General features: G+C 33.8%; 2 pseudogenes; both read right to left on the reverse strand.

Annotated features, from left to right (window-relative positions):
• Positions 1-1307: 1307 nt before the first annotated feature.
• LOC107920977 (cellulose synthase-like protein E6) lies at positions 1308-7139 on the reverse strand (annotated as a pseudogene).
• A 3570-nt stretch (positions 7140-10709) lies between these two features.
• On the reverse strand, positions 10710-18455 carry LOC107921721 (uncharacterized; annotated as a pseudogene).
• Between the last annotated feature and the right edge of the window lie 3996 nt (positions 18456-22451).

A 22451-nucleotide genomic window follows, 5' to 3' on the forward strand; every position in this document is an offset into this window, starting at 1 on the left:
GGTCCAGTTTATAGGAACGGAAATACATTTTTCAACACTCTTGACTCTCGAGTCATTACACTTTCTCTCTTTCTGTTTCTTGAAACCATGCTTTTTTGGTATTCCGAACCTTCGACGAACGAGAACCATTGCTATTTTCAGTCGACATTAGAGCAAATTACTGTGTAATCAAGTTGATTTTAACCATGTTATGCTCTATCCTGTTGATTGATGCAAATGACATAAAAAGGCTATTGAAATATAAGAGATTTTTTTTAATTATATAAAAAATAATTAATTACGAAAATGACAAAAGATGTAGATTAATTATAAAAATGGGTTGTTTTCTACAATATTTTTAGATGCTACCAACCTGACGGCAGCACCACCTTAGATTTTTCTCTAGCTTTGCCCATCATTTCGGTGAAGTAAAAATAATATTTTTAAGTGGTATCACCAACATGTCAAGCAACATAAAAAAAATACAAATATTTTTTAAAATAGTAAACAAATACTATATGAATGCAAATATATATATATTTAATTTCCAACTTGTTCCGCCAATGTGTCAAGTCACACTACTTTACAAAATATATATATTTTTGTATTCGTATAATATTTGTTTACTATTTTATAAATATTCATATATTTTTTAGTGTTGCCTGACACGTTGGCAACAGCATCACTTGAAAAAAAATCACTTTTTTACTTCACGAGAATGATTGGCAGAAGTTGGAGGGAAATCTAGGGCGGTGTCACCTGATAGGTTGGCGACACCCAAAAACACCATAGAAAACGACCCATTTTTATAATTAATTTACATATTATACCATTTTCGTAATAAATTATTTTTTATTTTATGTTGGTAAAAAAACTCAAATATGAGCAATATATAGGTTAAAATATGTTATAAGTTCTTATACTCTTCAAATGTTTGAAATTTAATATTTTTATTTTTATTTTTAGGGATTTGATCCATTTACTTTTTAATATTTTAAAATTTAGATGTACTTGTATGTTATTGAGTTTTTTTTTGTTAAATTTGTCGATATAATATTTTGATATTTAAAAAAAATTTCACTTGTAATTAAAAAAATGTGGTTATAATGAACTTGAATTTAGTAAAAGAATTTTAATAGTATTAATAATTAAACTTATATTTTAAATCTGTAAAATACAAAGATTATCCTCCTAAAATAAAAATAAAGAACTAAACTTCAAGAGGAAAAAAAATTCAAATATAAAATATTTATTAATAAACTTCATAAATAAAAATTATGATTCAACAAGATTATTCAATACATTAAACAACAACATTTTCACCCATATAAAAAAGAGAGTTGAATGTTCTTATTTACTATTGAAACAGTCTGCACCGAGCAATACAATGGAAATTGGTACTTTGATCTCTGATCTAATTTATAAAGGGATAAGGCAAGCCAATGAAGCTAAAACTATGGACTTGAACATGACCGAACCCGGTATGCTGCCTTCATCCTTGCGAACAAAGAGTGCTTCATACACTGGTCCATTCACTGTCACCGTAAGCCCACAAAGGACAACCTGCGATACCAACTTTTCCATGTCCTTACACTCTAATCCCCCCATAAACACCTTAACTACTACCCCAATTAAGCTGAAAAGATTCAGCATTGCCAACGTTGATATAACAGTAAACATGGTGGAAGTGCTCCCGAAATCCATGATCTCTTGCTGGTACATCTTCGAGACATCGTCTGTGACGACCTTGGCCGTGAGAGTAAATGTCGTTTGAGACAATCCCAATTGTCTCACTATGCAATCAATGAAGGCAAAGAAGAAGGATGTTGTCCTTCTATGTACCCACATTCTTTGCAGGTTCCACCATGCTTTGAATGTGCTTCCAAAATTAAAGCCTCGGCTAAACTGTAAATGTTCTTGGATACAAACACATAGGCAAAGGGTATAAACCATCTGCTCCGTATGTCGGGGAATAAAGGAATGCCTTGGAACAGAGAAAAGGGAAGTGCGATCGCGTAGTAGAGGAGAGGGAGGGAAGATGGAGCCCATAACGGATAGACACAGTAACCCATTTGAGCACCCAATTTGATCTTGTTGTGTCCGTAGATGAAGGGACAGTATTTGGATAAGAAAATTTGGAACAGCCCATCAGACCACCTGGTGAACTGAACAAGAGCTATGTCCAAGGTTGGTGGAGCAACTCCTATAAATGCTGTATTGTCTGGATTGTAATAAACTGATTTCCATCCCCTGCATTGGATTGCCAAGCCTGTAACCACATCTTCAACTGGACACCCATATATTAATCCCATCTGCATAAACAAACAACCAAATATGGACCCAAATGTTATTTTCTATTGGTATATTAGGTAAGAAATCTGAAGTAATAAGATTGCTTAGTCATCAAGTAATATAATTTGTTTCAAGACTCGGGTTTAGTGTGTTTAGCGAGTGCTTTGAACTCTTTGCAATCTCTATGTTTATACCAAGCCACATTGAATATACCTCTTTTCCCCATTGAGTTCCCTTCTCAAAGCCACAACTAGCAAGAACTTTAGATGCTTCTTCCAATTCATGAACCGTCCTGTTATCATCCTTTCGAGTTTCTGAATTCCATAACCCTTTATGTTCCTCAGAACACTTGGTTCCGCAAAGACTCGTTCGTCGGTGAAAGCAGCCAGTGCCGCAGTATAAGGCCGAACCATAACCACCTACTCCAGGAAGTTCAACCTTCAAAACCATGAAACCAAGCAATCAGTGAAGAACATAAACATTTCCATTATCTTCTACCATAAAACCAACCTTATTGAGTACTGGGGAGGAATTCCCATAAAGATCATTCTTGGTAATATTATTGTATTTCTGTGGATGCTGCACAAAAGCAATCTGATGGCCTCTTTCCTCATCCATGAAAAAGCAAAGAGCCTCTTTAATCGAGTCCGCGTTGTTCGCATACATGTCGCAGTCCAAATTGAGAATGATCGCACTGTTGCTGATCTCAGACGACACTCTTATCTGCATCATTCGAATACGTAAAATCATATGCAACACATGTGATATTAAAAACCGGTTCTTACCGAAGACTAAGTTATACCAGTGCATTCATGGCTCCAGCTTTAAAGTGATGAAGGCAATCTGGTCTCTTCTCTCGTGCCATGTAAACCAATGTAGGCAATCGACAACCATCACTATCTACAGCGTTGGTGTCTCTTCCATCAATAATAATCTGAAAAAAAAATTCTCAAGAAATAATGATAAATTATCTAAAATCTATAGACAAGGTGAAAAAATATGTACGTGTTTTTATACCTGCACAATGGGCTGATGATTTTGCTTGGTTACATTAGAATCCCACTCAGAGAATCCTTTGTGTTGGTTCTTTAGTTCTTCCGGAACACTATCTTTATTAATGACTGCTTCTATTCGTTTAATCATATCTTCATATTGTTCCTTCAAAATCAAAAGAAAAAAAAAATTAAATCTTAAAATCAAATCAAATGTTGGGGGATTACTCTTGTTTTCCTACATGCTACCAAAAATACTTGTTTAATAGGTCAAAATTTACTACCGGTCCTTGTATTTTGGCAATGTTTGAGATTTAGTTTCTGTACTTAAAAGTTGAAATTTAAATCTTCTTACCTTTTCAATTTTAAATTTTCAGCCTGATATATTTGTTTTCCATCAATATTATGCAGATGCGTGGTCAGTAATTTTGTTTAGGTAGCCAAGATAAAATTATAAAAGTTTCGGGGGCGAAAGCTAAAAAATGTGTAAAAAAAAGAGATTAAATTGAATTATTAAATCTTTTGAAGAGACAAAAAAAATCTATTTAATCAATGGCGAAAAAGGCTTAATTGAATATTTTAATTTATTTTGAGGGGCTAACAAGAAATTTTTCCTTTGGTTGCCATGCCATGTTGTATATATGAACTAGCCTAATCAACTTAAATAATTGGGTTAGTACTTTTAATAATTGGATCAGTACTGTTAAATAGAAAAGGTAAGAATATTTAAATTTTAAGTATAGGGACTAAACCTCAAACTTTGTTAAAATGCAGGGACTAACAACAAATTTTAACCTATTTAAACATTTAATATTTACCTTGATGAACAGCCGCTGTTGAGCGTCTGCAGTGTGTTCATGCAGGTCAAAATTGTGAGTAAAATAAGCGTCGGGTGACCTGGGTTCAACGTTGAACTTTTTGCAAAACGGTATCCAAAGCTTGGAAAAACGAGAGGCCTCCAATAGCGCATAAAAGGTAAGTTGGGATCCGCCATCATCGGAAATATAGACGCTTAACTTCTCAGTGGGATGATTCAACGACATCGCTGATAAAACGGTGTTGATCACCAAAGTTGGTGGCTCCACCGTGGGATCCGCCGTGCATACAAATATGTCCACGCCCGGTAACTTGTAAGAGCTGTTGATTTCATGACATCAATCAAAATCAAAACATTACGTAACATGTATCAATTAAAATATTATATATATATTTTTTATTTTTAGAATGTTTGATGTTTGTATTATGACCAATAGAAAATTTGGAATAACAAATTTAATATTTAAAATAAACATAAAAATAATTCCTATTTGTATAACATATTTAAAAATTTTAAAGAAATAATAATAATTTATTATTTCAAATATGGAGTAATATTTGATGCACCGTAGGTGCATAAGTCTCATGCACTATCAGTGAATAATATCATGACACTTTATCATTAAATAAAAAAATGAAGGACTTATAAATAAATACTAATAACTTTATTTAAATATAATTAAATAATAATTAATTATAAATAAATACTAATAACTCTGAAATTTAAGATATTGAATTTAATGGTCTAGGATCTTAGATTTAGGTTTAAGGTTTTAGCATTTATTTATAATTAATTATTTAATTGTGTTAAAATAAAATTATTAGTATTTATTCATAAATTCTTCGTTATTTTTTGTTTTATTTAATGAGGAATTATCATGTTATTATAAATATATATTATTATAAAAAATTCTTTAAATTTTTTATAATAATATATAAAGTACATAAAATCAAAATATTATATAAAATATAAAAAAGAAATTAACAACTTTAAAATATTTATAAATTCTAAAAATTATAAATTTGGTATTAAATCGATATATTACGTAATCGGCCTTTGAATACAGAAAAAAGACAACCATCGAAGTTTACGGAGTAACACACATTTCAAGATTTTGTTTTTGTTATTATTTTTGTCCATTACTGAGTTGGATGGATCTACATGCCAATTTATTATTAGTTAATACTTTTGTTTTATGTTGCACACTTATTTTGAATATCATGTATTTAATTATTTACAAACGTTTAAAATACTAAAAATATAAAAGAAAAAGTCGATTGAATTTTATCTCAATCGATATTGATATTGTTGTCAATATAAGAATATCTGAGTTTAAATACGCTGAAACGTATTATTTTACTATTTAAAAGTTGAGAAGAAACTATAAATAATTTTAGATATTATATCGAAAAGATAAATATAATAAAAACATATAACACAATTAATGTTAAAAAATAAGAAAAAACCGTGTTTAAAAATTTGACTAAATATTTGGCAATAAGTGGTCAAATATATTTAAACAACAAAGGTAGAATAAGCCTAGAGTCATTCCACCACTACAGACAGGCTGTTTAAATGTGTTTTTCATTTTATATTTATTTGAAATTTTCAAATTTAATCTTTAAATTATTATTTATTTAGATATTTAAATTATTAATTTAGTCTCATTTTATCTCAATATACGACGCCAAGCAATAAAAATATAACACGTGACATGTTTGTTAAATGATATACATTTTTTAAATAAAATGAGACAAAATCGATAATTTATATATATTTTATAACAAAAATTTAATACCTAAATGGAAAATTAATGTAATTTGAGTGAATTTTTGAGTGAAACTTTTTTAAGATTTTATTTTTTATTTAAAATTCAATTAATTAAACACATTCAAATTTTATACAGATACATTAATAATTAAATCAACTCGCTTTTCGTGACTAAGCTATTAATAAATTTACATTTTAATCATTCAATTTTAAAAAATTATAATATTTTTATTGAATTATTTGAAGATTTTTATTTAAATCACTGGAAAGTTAATTTTTTTTAAAGTTTAGTTAACGATTGATGGTCAGTGTTGGAGATTCAAGAAAAAAACTATTTGAGTTTTAGTTCATAGATTTGTAATGTTCAAAACTGTTTTATGAAACAAAAAATTGAATTATACAAGAGAATGAGAGGTGAGCTTTTGATTTGTGTAAGCGGTATGAATAAAGAAAGCTATATAATAGTGATTTTAAAAGCCTTGTAACTTAAATGTAAACTTTCGCATTGTTTGATAATCATTTTGTAACTTTTTGAAGTTAGAGTGACAAAAAATAAGTAATTTAGCAAACTTAATTGTAGTTTACTCAAAAATTTTCAAAAAGTCGATAAACTCGAAAAACAAAACCTCGAGGTTATGAAATTCATTGAATTAAACTTAAAACTCGTAGTCGTATCATCTTCTTCAAACCATTTTTGTTTTTTAAACAACGGATACACAGATGTTTCAAGGAATATTATGATTAGGTTTAATAGAAGAAGGAAAAAATAAAAGGTAGACAAACCTTTGAGAGAGATTGAATTTGAGAGGATAGTAACGAACAAGATTCCAACGAAGAGCTTGAGTAAGGATCCAGTAAAAACCGAAGCCGAGCTCGGCGAAGAACATACCGATCCATAGCCACCGACCTCTGTCGCCGGCTGTGGGGAGGTTTGATAATCTATAGGCCCATATCAAACATATCCCCACCAATATCGACGACGAAAACAAACTGAAAGCAACCTTGCCCTTTGCTTCTTCCGTCTTGAAAAGAGGCAGTTTGCGTATCTCTTCTTCCACCGCTTGTGGTGTTCCCCCCATCTCTTATCCTTTTCTCACTTATCTAACACTACATGGATCAACTAAGCTATATAATATATACACGATAATCGTCCTAGTGGAGTAAAAGTACTACACAAACATATATTCATGAGAAATTATTTAATAAATAAAAAATAAATTATTTAACAAATATATTTAAAAATTGATGAGGGTTAAAATGATAAAAGGTAATATATTAATTATTAGTGCGCTTTATGTTCAGATTTTATCATATATATTTTTAGATTTTATATAAAAATAATATTTTAGTGATGTTTGTTACGTTATAAAATAATTTTTTTTTTTACATTTCAATTGTGTTGGTATTTAGTTAATGCGTGATACTAATTCAATTGATTTTTAAAATAATAGTAATAGATGTATGAACTAGTCTGGCCAGGTCGAATCATATTGAAATGAACATACTGATATTATTTTAAATTTATCGATATTTTAAAAATTATTTAACATTTTTAAAGTTAATAAATTCTTAGTATCTATCTATATCTATATTATGCTCCTAATTGAGTTAGCGTGACAATAAGTCATATTATGCATAATTTTCTTGCCTAATGTCTATTTTTCTAAATCCTTCTAAATATCAGGTTGGACTTCGAGTTTGGACTAATAACTCGATATGCAAATAGGTTTATATCAAGGTTGTTAGTAGCACATCAATGAATGTGTCAATATCAGTATGTTTTGGTGTGTCATGTTAGATTTATTGATATTTTTAAAAGGTTTTTAATCTTTTTAAAGTTAATAAATTCTTGGTATCTATCTATACTTATATAAAGCACTTAACTGAGTTTGTGTAACGAGTAGACTAGGCGCAAACTCAGTTAAGAAAGTACTAAAATACCATTTATACACAAAATTATATTATTATAAGGATATTTTTATTTTTTCTTTTTTATATAAAATCAATAAAAATTCAATCATAATAAATTTTAAACATAAGACCCAATGAATTTTGAACATTTATTTTTACTATTTCAATATTTTATATAAACTTTTAATAATATTGATGGGTGCCGAATCCACCAATATAGACCTACGCCTAATTTGCGATTTAAGCAGTATAGGGAGTAGGGTCGATCCCTCAGAGACTGGGTTTACTGTAAATTGTTGCTCGCTCGACCAAATTTATGTCGGGGTAGCTGTCGTGCCCAAGACGTTCGGGGGGATAAAAATTTGAAAACTTGAAATAAACAGAAAAATAACGTCAAAAGTAAAAGTTGAAAACAAAATTATAAAAACCGTGAAATAAATATTAAGAAAATTAATTAGAATGAGCTCAGCTTTAGACACGAATTTTCCTCGTCTTTGAACCGATCCTCGAAATTAGATGAACTCCTCTTTTCCAATAAGCTAGTTATAGCTACCAAGGACGCCTCGGACACCAACTCTTCCTTGTGTAAATTAGTTATGGAACGTCCAATAACTAATTCTTACCGATCGAACAACCACGAAACATTCGTGATTTAGAACTCCGGCAGCTTTGCGTTCTAGAAGAGCCTAGCTCGAACCAATGCCCTCAACCGCGTGGGACATTTAAATCCGGTTACTACTTCCCTTGACGGAACCAAACAACAATCTCCACTTGGCACGCCAATGTGTTCACAGAAAACCGATTAGAAACGTTCTTTTCGGAATTCCAACTGTACGTCTAATCACACCAAATCAAACGACGTCTTTTTTGACTTAGTGTTGATCTGACTTTATGAGCTGACAAAATCATACTCTTAATCCGGAGAAGTAATAAGTACTGGAATTTTAGGAGTTAAATGGCTCGAGTTCGTAACTCACGGGTTTTGACGAGGCTAATTTCGGCCTAAAGCTGAAAATGGGTTTACTTGGCTAAGGTTTGGGACATGTTGGTATTTGATAAATTAAATAAGGTAGAAATGGTGAAAAGATGGGTGATGTAATTGAGTATGGGGGTTGGAATATATTAAAGTGGGGTGGTTGACTATTTGGAAATAAATTAAAAAAATAGAATTGCAAATGGCTTGATTTGGTGATTCGCTACTGGAAATTAAAAATTGAAGGAAAACAAACTAAGAAATAACAAAGGCTACGTGAGAAAGGAGAGAATTTGAAAGATAAAAGCTAAATGTTTTTTGATTGATGGATTGATGAACAATACAAGCTCTATTTATACTAGTGGATTTACTAAATTAGGAGCCAACTAGTCATAAGAAATTAAGGAAAAATATCTCATAATAAATTAAATCCCAAAATAATCTCCCACTAACTCAAAAATTTTAGCTAATTAATCTTGGAAAAATTCTTCTTTTGCCCTCCTTTTTCGCTTCTTTCTTCAATTCAGCCCAATTGTATCCTTTTTCTTCTATTTAGCCCCAATTACATTCATGCACAAAATTCAATAAATATGGCAAAATTAGCGGTGCATTCTCATAAATATACCAAATTAATTACATAAAATATGTAACTTTAGTATTTAATCAAATCCCCCCTACTTAGCTCATGCTAGTCCTCGAGCATTTTGTACGTTTCTGCAAAAGGAAAAATTTTCTCCAAAATAGGACTTGACCCTCATAGATTGCACAATTCAACAATTTAATCCTAGCACATTAACATCTCAAATAACCTAGCCTAATAAGTAAGTAAATATATTTCAGAATTTATGAGAGCTTGATAGGCTTACCTTTCATTTTATTATGTTTGTACTTAGAGCATTTTTGAATTTTTTGACGCGAGACATGATGACAACCCAAGCACCATGTTCCGGTTACTCAATTCAGATGTCTCTAAGCGGGTTATTTCGCCCTACTCATGATAACTTGTTAGCGGAGTGAGTGCAAAGAAATTGGGTAGCCACACGAACCTTTTTACGCGAGATGTAATGACAACCCAAGCCCCACGTTCCGGTTACTCAGCCCGATGTACAACCCCAATTTTTCACTCTTAACATTCGTATCAGAGGAGTATTTTTATTTTTATTTTTTATTTTTCTTATTTTTTTTGTTGAAAAGATTTAACATATGATAAAAGGTAAGCAGTCAAGGAAACTCATAATTCCCAAAAATTTCTTACCCACTAAGTCTAGGTTATTAAAAAGTTTCATGTGTAAAAATTAAATAGCTAAATAGTTCAAACCATAAGTGTACCATCCCAATTTATCAAAAGAAAAGTTTTACCTTTTACCGAAAACATGCAAAAATAGCGATGACAGATAAGAAAATTAGAATCAATTTATATTTTCCTCCTCCCTACTTATTTTACATTGTCTCAATGTAATTTAAAAATAAAAGTAAAGATAAGTAGGAGAAAGAGAGAAAAAGAAACTATCCATGTATTTTAACGTCGTGGAGGGCGGTCTCGTAGGTAGAGTGGGCCTTAACTGAAAAAAGAATTTTGTGGGTTGACATGTGGAATTTAATTTTGTCTTGGAATGTTTTCATGCAAAAATAAAAATAAAAATAAAATAAAATAGTAAAATAAATAATAATAATAGGATTTTTTTTTCAAATTTATTAGCTAAGCTATAAACTCGAGAAATAAATTATTAAAAACCAAGATTACGAGATTTGGTAAAATAGTTGTGATAAATGCACCAAGTAAGTTCCCAGGAAAGAGAGGTGAGTCACAATGGACATACTTAAGTACCAAGTCTTTCCTTAGACAGAACTAATCCTTGGCATACATTTTCATTTTCCATTTTACCAAAAAATTTATTTGCATAAAGGAAAAAGAAAATTTGGCTTGCCTCCCAACAGCGCTTTGTTTAACGTCGTTAGTTCGACGACCTGTTATTCAAATTCTGGGCTCCTCGAGAACAATCTCCTCAATCGTGTGCGTTTGAAAATTCTCGTAGAAGGGTTTCAATCGTTGACCATTCACTTTAAAACACTTCCGGGTTTCTTTGCTTTGAATTTCCACTGAACCATTTGAGAATAAATTAGTGATAGTAAATGGACCTATCCATTTGGATCGAAGCTTACCAGTGAAAATTTTTAAGGTAGAGTCATATAGGAGAACTTTTTGTCCTATTGAAAACTGCTTCCTAGTGATCATCTTATCGTGGAATGCCTTTGTCTTTTCTTTATAAACTCGAGCATTTTCATATGCATCGTTTCTAATTTCCTCGAGTTCCTGAATGTCCAACTTTCGAGCTCTTCCTGCGGTCTCCATCTCCATATTACACTGCTTAATTGCCCAAAATGCTTTATGCTCTAATTCGACTGGGAGATGGCACGGTTTACCAAAAACAAGTCGATAAGGTGACATGTCTATTGGTCCCTTATAAGCTGTCCTATAAGCCCAAAGTGCGTCATTTAGTCTCAAGCTCCAATCCTTTCTGTTAGGTTTAACAGTCTTCTCCAATATGGACTTGATTTCTCGATTTGACACTTCAGCTTGTCCATTTGTTTGTGGATGGTAGGCAGTGGCAATTCGTTGAGTCACTCCATATTTTTCCATAAGTGCACTTACGAGTTTATTGCAGAAATGAGTTCCTCTGTCGCTAATTAATGCTCGTGGGGTGCCATACCTGGAAAAGATAGAACTTTTAAGAAAATCAACCACAGTCTTAGCATTATCATTGTGAGTAGCCTTTGCTTCTATCTCCTTAGAAACATAATCAACAGCTAAGAGTATATAGAAATTACCGAAAGAAGAAATAAAAGGACCCATAAAATCGATGCCCCACACATCAAAAATTTCACAAATATGGATGGGAGTAAGGGGCATCTCATTTCGACGGCTAAGATTACCGAATTTTTGGCATCTTTCATAGGTTTTACAGAATAAGAATGCGTCACGAAATATACTTGGCCAAAATAGTCCACACTGGAGAATTTTATGTGCGGTGCGTTTAGGTCCAAAGTGTCCCCCACATGCATAAGAATGACAAAAAGTTAAGATAGATTGTACCTCTGTTTCTGCTACACACCGTCGAATTACCTGGTCGGAGCAATGCTTCCAAAGGTAAAGGTCGTCCCAAATGTAATATCGAGCATCCTTTTTGATCTTATCTTTTTTAGGCTTTGGTAATTCCGAAGAAACAGTACCTGTAACGAGATAATTTACTATGTCTGCGTACCAAGGATGAACCGCATTTGCTGAAAATAGGTTTTCATCTGGGAAGTTGTCTTTCAATGGTGTGTCGTCTACTAGAATCGGTAATCGACTCAGATGGTCAGCTACTAAGTTTTCGCATCCCTTTTTATCTCGAATTTCAAAATCGAATTCTTGCAGAAGTAGAATCCACCTAATTAGTCGAGGTTTTGCCTCCTTCTTCCCTATCAAATATTTCAAAGTTGCATGATCAGAAAAGATAATCACTTTAGTTCCCAGCAGGTAAGATCTAAATTTATCTAAAGAAAACACAACATCTAATAATTCTTTCTCAGTGGTTGTGTAATTGCTTTGGGCAGCATCCAAAGTTTTCGAAGCGTAGTAGATAACATAAGTCTCTTTCCCTATTCTTTGACCAAGAACAGCTCCCATACTTCGATCACTTGCATCACACATGATTTCAAACGGGGAGTTCCAATTCAGTGGTTGCACTATGGGGGCGGAGACCAATTTCTGCTTCAGTACGTCAAATGCATCTTTACAAGTCTGCTCAAATTTAAATTCTTTATCCTTCTGTCACAGACTGCAGAGCGGTTGCACGGTCTTCGAGAAGTCTTTTATGAATCGTCTGTAAAATCCTGCATGGCCAAGAAACGAACGAATTTCCCTCACAGATGTGGGGTAAGGTAATGAGTTGATAATATTCGTTTTTGCTTTATCGACCTCAATACCTTCTGAGGAAACTATATGACCCAAAATTAACCATTTGTCAACCATGAAGTGGCATTTTTCATAATTTAAAACAAGCTTAAATTCTAGGCATCTTTGTAATATCTTAGCAAGATTATTGAGACATTCGTTAAAAGAGTTACCATATACTGTGAAGTCATCCATGAAGACTTCAATGATTTTCTCGATGTAATCGGAGAATATGCTTACCATGCATCTTTGGAAAGTGGCCGGAGCATTACAGAGTCCAAACGGCATTCGTCTATACGCAAACGTTCCAAAGGGACACGTGAAAGTTGTTTTGTCTTGATCCTCAGGTGCCACCGAAATTTGGAAAAATCCTGAATATCCATCGAGACAACAATGATGAGTCTTACCAGCTAATCGCTCGAGCATTTGATCGATGAAAGGAAGTGGAAAATGGTCTTTTTGGGTAGCTGCGTTCAACTTCCTATAATCGATGCAAACCTTCCATCCATTCTGGACTCGGGTAGGAACTAGCTCTCCTGACGAATTTTTCACCACTGTCACGCCAGTTTTCTTGGGCACTACATGAACTGGGCTAACCCAATCACTGTCGGAGATCGGGTATATCATTCCAGCATCCAACAATTTTTAGATTTCCTTCTTCACTACCTCCATCATGGGTGGATTAAGGCACCTCTGAGCATCTCTTTTTGGTTTCGTGTTATCTTCGATGGAAATTCTGTGCATATAGGTGGATGGACTTAGCCCTTTTATGTCGGCTATTTTCCAACCAATACCCTCCTTATAATCCCTCAGAACTTGAACTAGACTTTCCTCCTCGTCTTTGGTTAGTTTGTTTGACACTATCACCGGTAAAGTGTCTTTCTCTCCCAAAAAGACGTACTTGAGGTGGTCCGGTAATGCTTTAAGCTCCAAGGTTGGTGGCTGCAAAATCGAAGGCAACATTTTAGTTTGGGAAGGTAAAAGTTCAAATTGGTTACCTCGATTCATCGACGATGGTTGAGTCTCTAAATGTTTGACAATTTCTCGCAACGGATCTTTTATAATTGATAATTCGTCGAAGTGACTTAAAACATCCATGTCAATGCTTCTGTAAAGGATAGTTTCTAACTCATCAAAATCATGATATTCAGAATAAGTTTGAGTTAAACAATCTATAATATCAATGCTAGAGATATTTGATAGTGAGTTAGGATGACCCATCGCTTCGTAGACATTGAATTTCACGATTTCACCATCAAACTCCATTGTCAGTGTTCCGCTCCGAACGTCAATTTTTGTACTTGCAGTACTTAAAAATGACCTTTCAAGCAAAATGTTAGACGAATTAGTTGAGTTATCGTCCTCCATATTAATAATGTAGAAATCTGCAGGGAAAACTAATTCGTTAACTTTAACAAGGACGTCTTCAAGTAACCTTTCGGGATAGACGACTGACCTGTCCGCCAACTGGATAATAACTCCTGTATTTTTCAAAGGACCCGCGTTAATCATCTTATATATAGGATAAGGCATAACATTAATGGAAGCCCCTAAATCACACATGGCTTTCTTAATGCCTACATTACCTATCTTACAAGAAATAGCAAACATACATTGGTCCTTGTATTTGGGCGGAACTTTCTTTTGCAGTACTGTAGAGACATTTTCTCCTACATTTACTCTTTGGTTACCTAGTAACCTCCTCTTGCTAGTACACAATTCTTTGAGAAATTTTGCATAGCGAGGGATTTGTTTGATAGCGTCGAGCAAAGGGATATTTACCTCCACCTTCCTAAATGTTTCGAGGATTTCTTTTTCTTCCCTTTCTTTCTTATCGTTCGCGAGTCTCCCTGGAAAAGGAGGTGGCACCACAACTTGTTTCTGAATTTCTGATTCTGGTTTGGCTTTTCGATCAGGGATTTGCTTTTCCCAAGACTTTTGTCTGGAACTGGTTCCAGAATTTTTCCGCTACGAAGAGTTATTGCACTTGCATTCTACCGAGGATTCGGCTCTGTCTGGGAAGGTAGTTTACCTTGAGATTCCAAACGATTAACTGCCATCGAGAGATTACCAACTTGATTAGTTAACTCTTGTATTGATGCGTCTGTCCTTTGTTGGTATTTTGCAACATCAACGGCAAGTCTCTCCATATTATCTTCTAGAGATGTGCTCGGCTTGGGTGGCGGTTGCGGTGGTTGCAAAGGTCTCGGTTGGTATGATGGATTATATCGGGAATTAGCTCTGTAATTCAAGTTGGGATGATCCTTTCACCCGGGATTGTAGGTGTTAGAAAAAGGATCATATCGTCTTTGTGGAGGTCCCAGAAAACCCCCGACAGCGTCGACATGTGCCGTTGAGTTTTCGTTAAGGATTGGGCACAAATCCGTCGGATGTTTAGATGTAGTACAAACTCCACATAGTTGGGTCTGATTCTTCTTTTCTGTAAGCATAGATTGGACAATATTAGTGAGCTTATCCAATTTATCTTCTAAGGATGAAACGTTTACCCCATTAACCCGTCTTGTGGGTTCTGAATTCGGCTGATACTATTGAGAATTTGTCGCCATGGTGGATATCAATTCTCTTGCCCTTTGAGGAGTCTTATTGACAAGCGCCCCTCCACTAGCAGCGTCAATCATCTTCATTTCCATAGGGAGCAAACCCTCGTAGAAATACTGAAGAAGTGATTGCTCGGTCAAACCGTGTTGAGGACAACTTGCACACAGTTTCTTGTATCGCTCCCAATAGTCATAGAGCGATTCACTCTCCAATTGGCGGATTCCCACTATGTCTCTCCTTAGTTCAGCTGCTCGTGATGCTGAGAAGAACCTGTCAAGAAAAACACGAGATAAGTCATCCCATGTTGTAATTGAACCGAGGGGTAAGTAAAATAACCATTCTTTTACTGTATCAACTAAAGAAAAAGGAAAGGCCTGAAGTTTAATTTCATCTTCGGTTACTCCCTGTGGTTTCATGCTTGAGCAGACCATGTGGAATTCTCTCAAGTGGGTATGTGGGTTTTCATTCTTTAGGCCTCGAAAAGTGGGCAAAAGGTGAATCAAGCCTGACTTCAACTCGAACGGGGTTTCTCCGGCTGGATAATTGATGCATAACGGTGTTTGCTCATTGGGAGCAGCGGCTAGCTAACGAATGGTTCGGTTCGCCATCCTTTCTGGTTCACCGAGGTTGTCTTCCATCTTTTTTGTTTCACAAAGTGGTTTGGTCTCAGGTGCAACCACTTCGACTTGTTTTCCATGTTCAATTGCTTTTACACGTTTAAGAACTTTCGTCTCTTTATGTCGCGCTCGTGCTGATTTTTCGATCTCTGGGTTGTATTCGAGATCTCCGGATGAAGATCTGGTCATGAAGATAATCTAAATAATTTGTAAGTGTTGCCAGTCCCCGGCAACGGCGCCAAAACTGATGGGTGTCGAATCCATCAATATAGACCTATGCCTAATTTGCGATTTAAGCAGTATAGGGAGTAGGGTCGAATCCACCAATATAGACCTACGCCTAATTGTTGCTCGCTTGACCAGATTTATGTCGGGGCAGCTGTCGTGCCCAAGACGTTCGGGGGGATAAAAATTTGAAAACCTGAAATAAACAGAAAAATAACGTCAAAAGTAATAGTTGAAAACAAAATAATAAAAACCGTGAAATAAATATTAAGAAAAATTAATTAGAATGAGCTCAGCTTTAGACACGAATTTCCCTCGTCTTTGAACCGATCCTCAAAATTGGATGAACTCCTCTTTTCCAATAAGCTAGTTATAGCTACCAAGGACGCATCGGACACCAACTCTTCCTTGTGTAAATTAGTTATGGAACGTCCAATAACTAATTCTTACCGATCGAACAACCACGAAACGTTCGTGATTTAGAACTTTGGCAGCTTTGCATTCTAGAAGAGCCTAGCTCGAACCAATGCTCTCAACCGCGTCGGACATTTAAATCCGGTTACTACTTCCCTTGACGGAACCAAACAGCAATTTCCACTTGGCATGCCAATGTGTTCACAGAAAACCGATTAGAAACGTTCTTTTCGAAATTCCAACTGTACGTCTAATCACACCAAATCAAACGATGTCTTTTTTGACTTAGTGTTGATCTGACTTTATGAGCTGACAAAATCATACTCTTAATTCGGAGAAGTAATAAGTACTGGAATTTTAGGAGTTAAATGGCTCGGGTTCGTAACTCACGGGTTTTGACGAGGCTAATTTCGGCCTAAAGCTGAAAATGGGTTTACTTGGCTAAGGTTTGGGACATGTTGGTATTTGATAAATTAAATAAGGTAGAAATGGTGAAAAGATGGGTGATGTAATTGAGTATGGGGGTTGGAATATATTAAAGTGGGGTGGTTGACTATTTGGAAATAAATTAAAAAAAAGAATTGCAAATGGCTTGATTTGGTGATTAGTTACTGGAAATTAAAAATTGAAGGAAAACAAACTAAGAAATAGCAAAGGCTACGTGAGAAAGGAGATAATTTGAAAGATAAAAGCTAAATGTTTTTTGATTGATGAATTGATGAACAATACAAGCTCTATTTATACTAGTGGATTTACTAAATTAGGAGCCAACTAGTCATAGGAAATTAAGGAAAAATATCCCATAATAAATTAAATCCCAAAATAATCTCCCACTAACTCAAAAATTTCAGCTAATTAATCTTGGAAAATTCTTCTTTGGCCCTCCTTTTTCGCTTTTTTCTTCAATTCAGCCCAATTGTTTCCTTTTTCTTCTATTTAGCCCCAAATTACATTCCTGCACAAAATTCAATAAATATGGCAAAATTAGTGGTGCATTCTCATAAATATACCAAATTAGTTACATAAAATATGTAACTTTAGTTTTTAATCAAATATATTTTATTATATTTTTTCACTCTCATCGTGAGTATTTCATAGTCTAATACGTATGTTGTAAGGTAAAGAGAATTTTGCAAAGAATTGAATATCCATTATTAAAAGAGAAAATGACTTTTTATAGCCGTACATCATAATTGAAAAGGGAAAAAAATGTGTCCATGACTCAACAACCTTGAATAAATTAAACAAAAAATATATACCTAAAGAAATGGGATTTATTATCCAAACAACCTCAAACAGATTATCAAATCCTAGCAATTCCTCCCTTAAACTAAAAATGCTTGAAGCATTTAGTTTATGCCAGCTTCTGTACAGATACCCAAGAATCTTCTCAGCTTGCAAAACTGATCCAGCTTAAGATGTTTGGTTGTCACATCTGCTAGCTAATCCTGTGAATTACAATGCATTAGTTTAATGCTGCAGTCTTTGTCAGGTCTCGAAGGAAATAAAAACGCACATCAATATGTTTGCTGTGACCATGCATTACTAGTTTTTTGGATAGCTTGATTACCGAGCTGTTATTACAAAAAATAGTGATCAATTTCTCATGATTCTTGTCCAATTTCGCCAACACCCTTTGTAACCATAATGCTTGACATGCACATGATGTTGCATCAATAAATTCAGCTTTTGTGGTGGACAAACTAACTTGTAGTTGCTTATTAGAAGACCATGAAATTGCCCCTGAGCTTAATAAAAACACATAACCAAAGGTACTATTTCTATCTTCTATATCTCTAGCATAGTCGCTATCAATGTAAGCAACAAGTTCATCTTCTTCTCCCTTCTTATAGAAGATTCCAAACTTAGTTGCACCCTTCAAGTATCTCAAAGCTCGTTTCACCACCTGCAAATGTAGCTCAGTAGGATTTTCCATATATCTACTAGCAAGACTCGCCACAAACATCATGTTCAACCATGTTGTAGTAAGATACATAAGACTACCAACAACGTGATTTTAGTAAGTCTTATCCACTTTGACTCCATCTTTATCCTTTGAAAGCTCGAATCCAGGGACTAATGGAGCCTGAACAGGATTACTCTTATCCATTTCGAAACGTTTCAGCACATCTGATGCATCCTTATTTTGACTGATAAAAATGCCATCAGATTTTTGCAACACTTCAATACCAAGAAAATACCTCATCTTCCCAAGATCTATCATGTCAAATTCATTCTTCATAGAATTTCTGAACTCAATTATCATCTGCTCACCATTACCAGAAATAATGAGATCATCAACATACAAACTAACAATTACCATTTTCATGTCTCGCCTTTTTATGAACAAAATATGTTCATAATCGCATTTCTCAAATCCTTCCTTCATGAAATGAGCACCTATTCGACTATACCAAGCACGTGGAGCTTGTTTAAGTCCATAAAGTGTTTTTTTTTAGTTTATAGACCTTCCCCTTATTTCCTAGTTGAACATAACCACTTGGCGGCTTTACAAAAACATTTCCAGTTAATTCACCATGTAAAAATGCTGATTTCACATCTAGTTTGTAGATAGTCGAACTTCTTTGAGCTACAAATGCTACAACCAGTCGAATTGTTTCCATATGAGCAATAGGGGCAAATACTTTAGTATAATCCACTCTATACCATTAAAAATACCCCTTCACAACAAGTTTAGCCTTGTATTTATCCACCTTTCCAATCTCATTAAATTTGGTTTTATAAACCCACTTCATTTCTACCTTCTTTGATCCTTTTGGTAATTCTGTTAGTTTTCGTGTATTATTTTTCTGTATTGATTCCATTTCTGCATCCATTGCTCTCCTTCATTTTTCACTTTTAATAGCTTCTTCAAACTGAATAGGATCATCAGTTGTAGACATTACCAAATAAGCTTCATTATCTTCTTCAGAAAGCCCTTCTCTAGTCTCATAATCCCTCATCCAAGCCAATGGTGCCCTGTTTCTCTTTTCATCTGTACTTGAAGCATCATCTCCAATTGAAACATCAAAAGAACGATTCCCTATGTTTGCATCAACTTCAGATTCACCTTCCTCTTCAGTCTCATTAATTCAAGTCGCTGCATTTTCTTGATCTCCCCATTCTAAGTCACACACAACAATGTTTTCATATTTTTCATCTCAATCCCATGCCCTATCTTCTTCGAACACAACATCCCTACTTATTATAATTTTTTTTAGTTTGGATTGTAAAGTCTATAAGCTTTTCACTCTTCACTGGCCTTTAATAAAACACACATCATGCTTTTATCATCTAATTTGGTTCTTTTAGAATCAAACACATGAACACGAGAAATGCAACCAAAAATACAAAAATACTCAACTAAGGGTTTGACTCCACTCCATGCTTCTTCTGGTGTCTGATCTTTGACAGCAAAAACTGGGCTTCGATTCAAAACATGTATTCTCTAATTGACTGCTTCATGCCATAAGGTTTTCAAAATCTTCTTTGTGGAAAGCATGTTGTATACCGCATTCATAATGGTTCTGTTCTTGCGTTCCGCAACTCCGTTTTGCTGCAGCGTATATGAAATTGTTAGTTGTCTTTGAATGCCATTGTCATCATAAAATTTTTTGAATTCATGTGATGTAAATTTCCTCAACGATCAGTTTGCAAACATTTGATAACCGAATATGATTCTTTCTCAACATGAACTTTAAAATTTTGAAAAATAACAAAAGCCTCTGCTTTTTCTGTTAGAAAATAAACCCAAGTTTTTCTACTGAAGTCATCAATAAAAGTAATTAGGTACATTTTCCACTATTTGAACCAGGTTTGATTGGTCCATAGTTATTAGCATGAATTACTTGAAGAATTGGCGCCGTCCTCCAAGTGCTTTTCTTTGGAAATGGTGCTCTGTAGTACTTTCCTACCATACATTCTTTGCAAAGCTCTAATGAAGACTTGAGTTCCAGTAAACCATTGACCATCTTCTTCTACTGAAGTGTTTTTAGACCTTTATAACTCAAGTACTCATATCTGCAATGCCAGAGCTCCTGAACCTTTTCTTCTGTGGTTATGCTGAAACAAACAGCTAGTGCAGTAACATGTAGCTTGAACATTCGATTTGAAGCCTTCTTTGTATCCATGATCAACCCTTTCTCAGAGTGATATACCTTGCATCTATCATGTTGAAATAGAACAGCCAGCCCTTTCTCTTGCAACTGCCCCACACTCAGCAAATTATTCTTCAATTTTGGCGCATAAAAAACTCTTGTGGTGATCTGCACCATTCCATCCACTAGTAATATTACATTTCCCTTTCTTGTTACAACCAAGCTTGTGTTGCTGCCTAGCTTCACCTTATCTTTGTAATTTTCATCATAATTGACGAAATATTCCTTGTTTCTACACATGTGATTGCTGCATCATGAATCAAGGAACCATGCATCTTCTTTATTAACATCCTTTGCATCCAAAAATGCCATCAAGAGTATTTCATCCTGTTGGGGGTGAGCAAAACTCGATTTGACTCGAAAAAATAAAAAAAAATTTGAATTTTGAGTTAAACGAATCGAGTTATTAGTGTTAATCGAGTTATTCGAATCAACTCGAATTTTTTTTTAAATTTCGAGTTCAAATCGAGTTGAGTTTTCGAATTTGAATAACTCGAATAATTCGAATAACTCGAATATCAAACTATAATATTTTACATTTTTACCCCAAACTCTCAAACCTTTTTACTTTTCCCTCAAAACATTTACTCATTCCCACTTTCCCCCCAAAACTTTTACTCCCCTCCTCTCCCAACCCCCCAATCTATCCAAAATTCATTTCCCACCAAAATTTTACTCTCCCATTTACTTTTTCTCAAAATTTTACTCCTAAAAACCCTCAAAACATTTTATTTCCCCCCAAAATTTTTACTCCCTCCCACTTTTCCCCTAAAACTTTTATTCCCTTCCCATCCCACCTCCCATCTACCCCAAACCCTCCCCCCTCTAATTTTTTTTAATATTTTCCCTCCAAAATTTTACTCCCCCTATTTACTTTCCCTCAAACTTTTATTCCCAAATTTTTTTTATTTTTCCCCTAAACTTTTACTTCTCACCCTTTACTCTCAAATAAAAAATCAAAATTATCCAAAAAAAATCACTAAACATAAATAGTAATAATTTTATTTATATCTACTATTTATATTATTAAATTAAATTTCACATTTTATATTATTTATATTATTAAATTGTTTAGTCATATTGAATATTTATATTAAAATTGAATTATTAATTATGCCATAAAATATTCGTGTTAAAATTTTATATTGGTATCAATTTCACATTTTATTTTTAAAATAAATTTTATTAAAAAATCATATTTTTACATTTAATATATTTTTTAATTCCAAAATACATAGTGACAAGAATCTGAAGATAATTGAAACAACTAAGCAAGCAAAGAAGCTAACCAGTATATAAAAAATTAATAAATAAATTATGAGGTGATGAAAGTTAATAAAAAAATTGATTAAGGTGGACAAATTTTATTACGATGGGTGACAATGGTTACAAGGACCCAAAATTATTTTTTAAAATTTAACTCGAACAAATATATTCGATTTGATTCGATTCGAATTCCATCTCACTCGACTCGATTCTAGAAAACTTCAAATAAAGTTAGGATGATAAAATGAGATTCGAAAACTCGATTAACTCGAAAATTTTCGATTCGATTCGATTCGATTCAATCGAATGCTCACCCCTACATCCTGTAACACTCCTAACCCATGTCTGTCATCGGATTAGGGTTACGAGGCATTACCAGACATGAGACTTTCTCTTTTTTTTTCTTTCCGCAAACTTAGCAGCATATACAAAATAAGACGAAACAATTATACTAAATTTTGCATGCTTAATAATTAAACCAAATACATATTCCAACCATTCAAAAGAAATAAAATGCTCATTTTACAACCACAATTAAATCA

This window comes from Gossypium hirsutum, chromosome D01 (genome assembly GCF_007990345.1).
Source record: "Gossypium hirsutum isolate 1008001.06 chromosome D01, Gossypium_hirsutum_v2.1, whole genome shotgun sequence".
Lineage (NCBI taxonomy): Eukaryota > Viridiplantae > Streptophyta > Magnoliopsida > Malvales > Malvaceae > Gossypium > Gossypium hirsutum.